Here is a 9,164-nt window from a genome sequence, read left to right as displayed (position 1 = left end):
GCATTAATCAAAGATATGGGGAACCCCCGGGTTAAATAGACTGTGAGGCCATAACATGATCAGTATCATGTATTTGGGCAACACTTCTCTTCTGAGAAAATGGGAGTGTTCCTCAGCCATTATCTCAACCAACTCTGCCACCTGCCCTGCTAAACCCTAAGCCTAAAAATGACTTCTTCCACGTTAGAGCTGTGCTTTATTAGAATGAACCTTCCTGCACAGAGGAAACACCTGTGTAACCACCTCAAGGCTGGCCCAGGCTGAGAGGAGCAGCCCCAGGTGTTTGCACCCCTCCCCCACCCTTCCTGCAGCAGCTGCCATGCGGTCTGGGACTCTGCTCTTCACAAGACCTTTATCAAACCAAGTAGCGCAACATCTGTGAAGACAGCCACAGTGAGACAAAAGCTGGGGTGAGTCCTCCATAACCCAGCACGGTGGGAGTTCCCTGAAGGAGGAAGAAGAAAGGATGAATTATTAATTCCACGAAGAGAGGAAGCTGAGATGGGACATATCTGGGGGGCACCTTGATTACGCCCTGGTGAGCCCCTGAGCAGGGAGCCCTGCTACGCTGTGCCTGGACTCCTGCCTACAGAAGCTGAGATAATGACTGTGTGTTGTTTTCAGAAAAGCAAACAAAGAGGACCCCAGCAGGTGTTGGTTCGGTGGTTGAGTGTCAATCCATAAACTAGGAGGTCACGGTTCGATTCCAGGTCAGGGCACATGCCCGGGGCCAGCCAGGAGGCAGCTGATCAGTGATTCTCTCTCATCACTGATGTTTCTCTCTCCCCTCCTCTCTGAAATCAATAAAAACACTTTTTTTAAAGAAGCTAACTTGATGCAAAGAATCTTTCATGTCCTCAGACATGAGTTTGCCAGCCGCAAGTCACCTGTGGTCCCAGGAAGAATGGGTCTCATTGACTAAGTCAGATAAAGGTTGTTGGTATCAATAAACACAGGCATTGATTTAATCTGTCCTTATAACATTGTGTATATTTGTAAAATATGATCCTTGACTCTGCATCAGAATCTCAGGAAGCCAGCTACAAAGTCTGACGTTGAACCTCAATGAAGATATATCAAGTCAGGGCCCTGTTGGGGGGAGGGGAGAAGGGGATTGGAAAGCTCCACTCAGTGGTCTCCCCAAAGCACCCTGAGCAGTTAGCTGATGTGTAGTCAGGTGCTGGCTTGTGCAATAAGGACAAGAAGCACTTTAAAGGGATCAAAAATGTGAAGAATCAGAGTACATCAAGTGTCCATTCTCAGGAAGTTCCTCCAGTGATTAAGTAGAGAGAGAGAAAGAGGGGGAGAGGGAGGGGGAGGGGAAAATGGAGGGAGAGGGAGAAGATGAATTAATGCATGTCTGTACAGAACACACTTTTTACATCAAGACCTGACAACATACCCACAAACACACACCTCATTGAAATAAAAGTTACAGGAAACAATCTTCACTGAAACTTCCTGCCACAGTTTGACTATCTTCACCCCTTTCTGTTCTGTTTTATAAGAATCCTGGTCACATTCGAATAAGTTGTTTTTTCCACCCACTAATGGATTGCCAAGAGCCCTGCTGCCGAGGAATCAAGGGTGATGGTGGGGAAATGAAGGAAGATGAGAATCAATAAGCTCCTGGGCTTCCTCGATGAGAGCGGGCGGCTGTTATTGATCAGAAAGAGGATAGAATGAGTTCCCTCTCCTCCCCTTTCATAAGCCGGATGGCATCAGTCCCCGAAAAGAACTGAAAATCTTGGGGGAAATTAACTGAGAACAAGAATGGTGGTTGGACAGGAACTGGGAGAAGAGACCATCATTTTTGCTACTGTGGAGACTCTTAAGTTTGTATCAAACAAGGTAATTTTTAGGTCAATATAAACCTAAGAGTCCAAAGAAATTAGGTTGTGCATTGTGGCCATAATACCTACTTTCCACAGCATCCTTTTCTTCATCCAACATACATTTATTGAGTGCATAGTAGAACTAGCAATACAGCATTCAATATCAATAAAAATAAAACGACAAAATTCCCGCCTGGCTGGCGTGGCTTACTGGTTGAGCATCAACCTATGAACCAAGAGGTCACAGTTCAATTCCCTGTCTGGGCACATGCCCAGCTTGTGGGCTCAATCCCCAATAAGGGGCGTGCAGGAGGCAGCCAGCTAATGATTGTCTCTCATCATTGGTGTTTCTATCTCTCTCTTCCTCACCCTTCCTCTCTGAAATCAATAAAAAATATACTTTAAAAACAAACACACAGCTGAAACCAGTTTGGCTCAATGGATAGAGCATCAGCCTGTGGACTCAAGGGTCCCAGGTTCAATTCCAGTCAAGGGCATGTAACTTGGTTGCAGGCACATCCCCAGTGGGGAGTGTGCAAGAGGCAACTGATTGATGTTTCTCTCTCATTGATGTTTCTAGATCTCTAGCTCTCTCCCTTCCTCTCTGTAAAAAAATAAATAAAATAAAATTAATAATATATATATACAAACAAAACATTTCAGTGGAAGAAGGCAGAATTAAAAGTGACTGCAGTGGGTAGAACTATGTCCCCCCACAAAAGATATCTCTAAGTCCTAGATTCTGGTGCCTATTCATGTGGCCTAATTTGAAAATGGGTTTCTGGCAGACGTAACCAAACTAAGATGAACTTGAACTGGGTTAGGAGGCCTCATTCAATGACTGTGTCCTTATACAGAGGGACATTTTGGACATACACACAGGGGAGAGTGCTGTGTGAAGACAGAGGGACAGTGAGGAAAGACAGCCACGTGGCGACAGAGGCAGGCTGGAGTGACGCCAATGTGAGCTGAGGGATGAGAAGGATGAACAGCCACCACTAGGAGCTGGGAAGAGGCAAGACAGAAGGCCCCCTCTCCACCCTCTGGGACCTTTGGAGAGAGGACAGCTCTCTGACCTCTTGCTGGTGGATTTGCAGAGCCCAGAAATGCGAGAGAACATATCTGTGGTCTCGGGCCACCTGCTTTGCAGTCCTTCGCTGCGGCAAGGACACCTGAGAAATCTCTGGAACAGGTGCGAGTGTGCAGGTGGACACCTGGTGGGAACAGCCAGTGTGAAGGCTCCATGCCAAGATGGGCCTGGCATATTCAGGGATGAGCCTCAAGACCAGTGTGGCTAGAGCAGAGTGAGCGAGGAGGGTCATGAAGAGCTGAGGGGCTCAGTGGGAGCCAGTCCTCGCTGGGCCTTGCAGGTTTATAAAAAGTGCGGCCTGCCGAAACCGGTTTGGCTCAGTGGATAGAGCGTCGACCTGCGGACTGAAAGGTCCCAGGTTTAATTCCAGTCAAGGGCATGTACCTTGGTTGCAGGCAGATCCCCAGTAGGGGGTGTGCAAGAGGCAGCTGTTCGATGTTTCTCTCTCATCAATGTTTCTAACTCTCTATCCCTCTCTCTTCCTCTCTGTAAAAACTCAATAAAATATATATATATTTTTTTTAAAAAAAGTGCGGCCTGTACTCTCAGTGACAGGGGGGCCACTGCGGGTTTTGAATAGAGGAGGTGTTTGATCTGACTTCTGTTCTATTAGGGCCACTGTATTGTCTGTGAAGAGAAGAAGCTAAAGTGGAGTCAGGATGGAGCAGGAAGGTTGGGAGGCTGTGCCAACAACCCCGGAGAGAAAGAATGGCGACCTGCGTCAGGACGTGGCAGGGTGGGTGGTGAGGAAGGGTGAGGGTCTGAGTACATTTAAAGATAATGCCAACAGGGTTGACAGTCAGTGACCCCCATCCCCACCCCCAGGCCGTGAGCAACCTGCTCCTGTCACTGCAGATTACATTTGCAGTTCACATACAGGGAATCGTACAGCTCACGAGCTCTGTTGACGAGCATTTAGGTTTGCCCACTCTTTCATGCACCTTCTTTTTGCCCAAAAGTATTTTTATGTTCTCCTTTAAATTTTATCAAAACGTGGGCTCTGTAGACAACAGGAATCTCCAAAGACCAGTTTGGAGGTGATAGATGGAGAGCAATACAGCCTGTTTAAGTCTTATTTCAACTTCACACGTGTTATTGCTCCTGAGCCGGGCTGAAAACACTGCGCTGAGTGTCTCAGGGGACAGTGGGATAAAGAGAACCATCCTGCCCGACCCCACGTGGAAAACACACACACACACACACACACACACACACACACACACACAAGGACAGGCAACGAACTGTGTAACAACAGGCAGAATAAGACAAGTATTACAGGAGACTTACAGATGAGAAGATAAAGGGGGAAAAGAAAAACAGGCAATGACTGACATCGAGGAATACATCAACTATGACTTCATGATGGGAGGAGATTGGGTTCTTTAAAAAAGTGTAAACATTCTGACCAGCATAGATGGCGGCGGATGGGCACGAGCACAGGTATGCTGAGTGTGCAAGGTGATGCTCAGGCTGGCCCAAGGGGCATGCTGAAAGGTGACATACGGATGGACAATGATTAAGGCTTGGAAGTCAGATGCCGGAGTCCGATTATTGGATAGCCAGTCACGCTCTGACCTTCAGCAAGTTCACTCAACATGCCTCTCCGCTCACACTGGGCCAGGGATGGTGAGTCATCCTTGTCCAGCTGAGCCGTGAAATAGGATTCTCAGTGTCTGACACTGTCGATGGCCTCCTTCTAACTTCACTCGGACTTCAGAGGTGGCCCCTCCGTTTTCCGAGACAAGTTCCCTCATCTCATCGCCTCCCCTCCCACGGGCTGCTGCCTCCTAAGGACACGGACATATAACCGCCCCAGAGGAAACTGGCCTTTGTTCTGAGTACAGAGCAGCTTTCCCAGGTGTCTGCCTCCTCGGCTTGAAGACATGTTGGCTTCAATGGCAATCACCTCTTCTCTCCACATGCTTTTTCCCCCAGACACCTCAAAAGAACGTTCCCCAGCTTGGAAGTGGATCTGTACCTGCAGCATCTCAGCCATACTGTGGTTACATAAGTCTGAGGATTCCCCCAGCTATTCTTTCCCTACCCCAGTGCACCCCACTCTTTGTTGCCACATAGATTCCTTCAGACATGATGATATAACCTTATCCTTCATCTCTCCTCAATAAGGATGATGATAGCTTGGCGGCTGGCATTGAACATGTATTCTGGTGAACACACAAGTCAATGTACAAATGAAGTGCTGCAGAATTGTACACCTGAAACCTATATGCTTTTATTAACCAACTAGGAGCCCAGCACGTGATTTGAAATCATGTGGCGCCTCATACCCTCGAGTCGCCAATCCGGCCCTGCCTCCGTCTCTGGCCCTTGAAGTAGCCAAGGCTGCTGCTGATCAGGCCCTCCCCCAGTGCAAGCACTCGGAGGCCCCTGCTGCTTCGCCCTGGAAGCTGCGCACACAACCTCCTCCTGTCCAGTCAACCCAATACGGCCTCCTGGTTAATTAGCATATTTCTATATTATATATGTCTCAATAAACTCAATAAAAATAAATTTTAAAAAAACGTATTCAAAAATAATTTACTGACCTCTCATATTTTTTTTAAATATATTTTATTGATTTTTTACAGAGAGGAAGAGAGAGGGCTAGAGAGTTAGAAACATCGATGCAAGAGAAACATCTATCAGCTGCCTCTTGCACACCCCCTACTGGGGATGTGCCTGCAACCAAGGTAAACGCCCTTGACCAGAATCAAACCCTTCAGTCCGCAGACCAACACTCTATCCACTGAGCCAAACCGGTTTTGGCAATTTACTGATCTCTTATTTTGTGCTGGGCTAAGTCCTAGGCCCTGAGGATAGAGGAGTGCACAAGACACCGGATGAACTGTTATGAAGCAGCCGGTACATGCCAGGCATCTGCTAAGTGCGTTACCTCTATCCGATGTTTGGATCCTTGCAGGAAGCCTCTGAGATGAATATCTTTGTTTCATCTCTTATATAGGGGAATAAAATGAGTGTTGGTTAAATTATCGAACTTTATACCTGAGCTTGTACCCAGCTCTTCCTCTGACTAGCTGTCTAACGTTAGACAAGCTTCTTATATGGTCTCTCTGCCTCGGTTTCCCTATCTGGAAAATGGGGATTATAGTAACTGCCTCAGAGTGTTTTGTGAAAAATTAGTAAGCCCTTCCCTGGAAAGAAAACAGAACAGTACCACACTGAGAATGTTTCATTGAAAGTGGCACCTTGAGAATATTTCATTAATGCTAGCAATTATTATTACACACTTCCAGTCTTAAGTAATACAACATTCATTTGTTAAGCATGTGTCCCTTTGGATCATGAGATTCTAAAATCTTTTTTTGTTGTTGTCTTTTCATCTTAAAATCCTCATGTGTAAAATGGGGCCAATAGAACTTACTTTGAAGCTGAATTTCAGATAGGATGGTTTGTTTGTGTAAAGTACATAGCACAGTTTCTAGTCTATAGTAGGTGCTCAATGAATTTCTATGTTACAGTTATTATTGTTGTTATTATTATCACTATTATTGTTATTTGCTAATAGTTAGCACAGGCTTAGCAAGGGGGAGAGTTCAAAAAGCATTTTGTGACTCAAATGGGACAGGATGGATTCGAAGCACACCTACTGCCCATGGCTCTAAGGGCTCACTGTGGCCTCCCTCTGCTTCCCGACTGGCAACTCATCACTTGCTTTGGTTAGCACTGAGCGGTGAGGGCTCACCCTGGCTAACTACTTAAAAACTAATATTGGTCTTGCAAATACTGTGTTTTAATGCTCTTTAATGGCCCTCCGGAAAAGCTCATTAGCAGGTAGTGAATGGCCTGGGCTGTGCAGGCGAAGGCTTGCATGCATGGCCGGAGCTCCCGTTCACCTCTGATGGGAGGCAGAGCATGTGCCGTGTATAGGCTCCACAGAGTCATCTCCACCTGGCCCTCCTGCACCATACCTTGTCCATCTCATCTGGGGCCTCGGGCCTCCCAGTCTCCTCCTGTGCAGGTTCTCCAGGGTCCTGACAGCTGGGCACCATTCCTCGGCTTGAACACCCAGCACCGATCCCCGTGGTCCTCTGCCGCCAATTCTGAGCTTTTCCCCAGGGGCCTCTCCTACCCACTAGCTCCTCACGGCTCCCCCGCACAGAGTGACTGTCTGCATCAAGGGAAGCAGGATGTCCTGCCCCAGACTGAACACCTGGGCTCAGTTCTCCTGCTTCTGAGCTTTGCACCCAACTGCAATGGGTGTCCCCATGGCAATGTTGCCGATGACAAAGAACTTGGGACTCTTCGGATGGGGGTTCTTATCCCATCTCTGCCCGTTGATAATTCTTTGAGCACAAGCCTATCACTCCATGACCCCCCTGTGCTGCCTCGCTGTGCAGAGTATGGCAGCAGTGTTTTTCACCTTGGTACTACTGGCATTTAGGGTCAGGTAGTTCTTTGCTGGTGGGGTGCGGAAGGGCCTCCCCTGTGGGTTGCAGGATGTGTAGGAGCATCTGCCAGGGATGTCAGTAGCTGACCCCTCCTGCCCAGCATGACCATCAAAAACTGTATTCAGATCATTTCAAATGTCTCCTGGGGAGCAAAACCGCCTGCAGCGAAGAAGTGCTGCGTTGCATGACTGTAAGGACCTCTGGAATATTCTATCCAGGGTCCTGTAATTTTCCTCCTCACACATCCCGTTCCCCTTTAAGAAAAAACACACAAAACAATTAGCTAATGCTTATGCAGCACTTGCTACACGCCCTAGCATCGTTTTAAGAGATTTAGTTAACTAATTTATCATCATCTTCCCCCAAAAGTAAGTACTTTTCTTTTTTTTTTTTTTAATAAATCTTTATTGTTCATATTATTACAAATGTTTCTCTTTTTTACCCCCCATCCATTGCTCTCCTCCACCAGGTTTCTTGTCCCCATTTTGCAGACGAAGAAAAGGAGACAGCCACGCTGAAGAATGGACCCAAAGCCAACAGTCAGCACTCACTTCCAGCAGCCTGTCTCCGGTTTCCCGCTGCGGAATCCACAATGCCTCTTAGAATACACAGGCCCTCTGAAATCAGAACCATCTAGGTTCACATGCCAGTTCTCGCACCTGTGAGCACCAGAGCTTTGGGCAAAGTGATTTCCTTATTCAGCAAAATAGAGATAATGCGCCGAAACCGGTTTAGCTCAGTGGATAGAGCGTTGGTCTGCGGACTGAAAGGTCCCAGGTTCGATTCTGGTCAAGGGCATGTACATTGGTTGTGGGTACATCCCCAGTAGGGGGTGTGCAGGAGGCAGCTGGTCGATGATTCTCTCTCATCGACGTTTCTAGCTCTCTATCCCTCTTCTTTCTTCTCTGTGAAAAATCAATAAAATATATATTTTTTTAAAAATAGAGATAATGCCTTTGTCGTGGGACTGTTTGAAGTTTAAACTAAATACACAGAAAGCTGCTGGAATAGGGTCTGGCCCATAGAAGACTGGAAATGAAGAGGCTGATAGCAGTGGTGTAGGGGTTTAAAAAGAAAGGTTTCAAAAGCAGGAGAGACTATAAAATCCTTGAGAAAAAGGTCGGTGACTTTGCTGTCTGTCTTTTCCCAGGATCCAGCCAGGGCCTGGCTGACACCAAATGCTGCATCTCTGGCTTCCGGTAGCCCAGAGCAGGTGCTGGCAAATGATCCCTCACAGCCCCATGCAGCTTACTCTCTACTATTGTTAATAAAGTTTTATTGGACACAGTCATGCCCATTCACTCACTCATGGTCCATGGCTGCTTCCACGCTCCAAGGGCAGGTTGAGTGGGTGCAACGGAGACTGATGGCCCACAAGCTGCAAACAGTTGCTATTGGGCCTTTCACAGAAATTCAGTGACTGCCTGGAATGTGTAATTGGAGTTGGAAAACACCAGCTGTGAAGATCTCTAGCTTCCTTCCTTGGCTCAAACCTGCTCTGTGATTCTCTGAATCCTCACCTCTGCCACATTATGTCATGTGACTGATTTCATCCAGCCCCACCTTTGTTGGGGATTGTGGAGGGCCACCTGGGAAGGCACACGGGCATTTCTTTAAATTGTTGTCAGCTGAGTCCAAGACGACTGGCAAAGCCACATCTTGGATACACACTCCCCAAGATGGCGGAGAGTGTAATCAGCTTGGCCTTCCTATCAGCCCAGGTGTCGGCAGGGGCGGGTCTAGATATGTAAATCCAGTCAAGCACCAGGAATCCTACTAGGGCCTACTCAAGAATGCAAATAAGCTCCTTTGATCCTAAGTTTTGGTGTT

At 47.3% G+C, this 9,164-nt stretch overlaps 1 long non-coding RNA gene across 1 annotated transcript in view; it reads right to left on the bottom strand.

Moving 5' to 3' along the window:
* Nucleotides 1-415: 415 nt before the first annotated feature.
* LOC311620631 overlaps nucleotides 416-9,164 on the bottom strand; it is a 120,250-nt gene continuing 111,501 nt past the window's right edge. Inside the window, exon 3 of the long non-coding RNA XR_014794724.1 lies at nucleotides 416-445. This is a non-coding gene — a long non-coding RNA (uncharacterized lncRNA). The remainder of the gene's footprint in view (nucleotides 446-9,164) is intronic.

This window comes from Pipistrellus hanaki (assembly GCF_964339955.1).
Source record: "Pipistrellus hanaki genome assembly, chromosome: 3".
In the NCBI taxonomy this organism is placed as follows: domain Eukaryota; kingdom Metazoa; phylum Chordata; class Mammalia; order Chiroptera; family Vespertilionidae; genus Pipistrellus; species Pipistrellus hanaki.
This window is presented reverse-complemented; position numbering and strand designations above follow the sequence as displayed.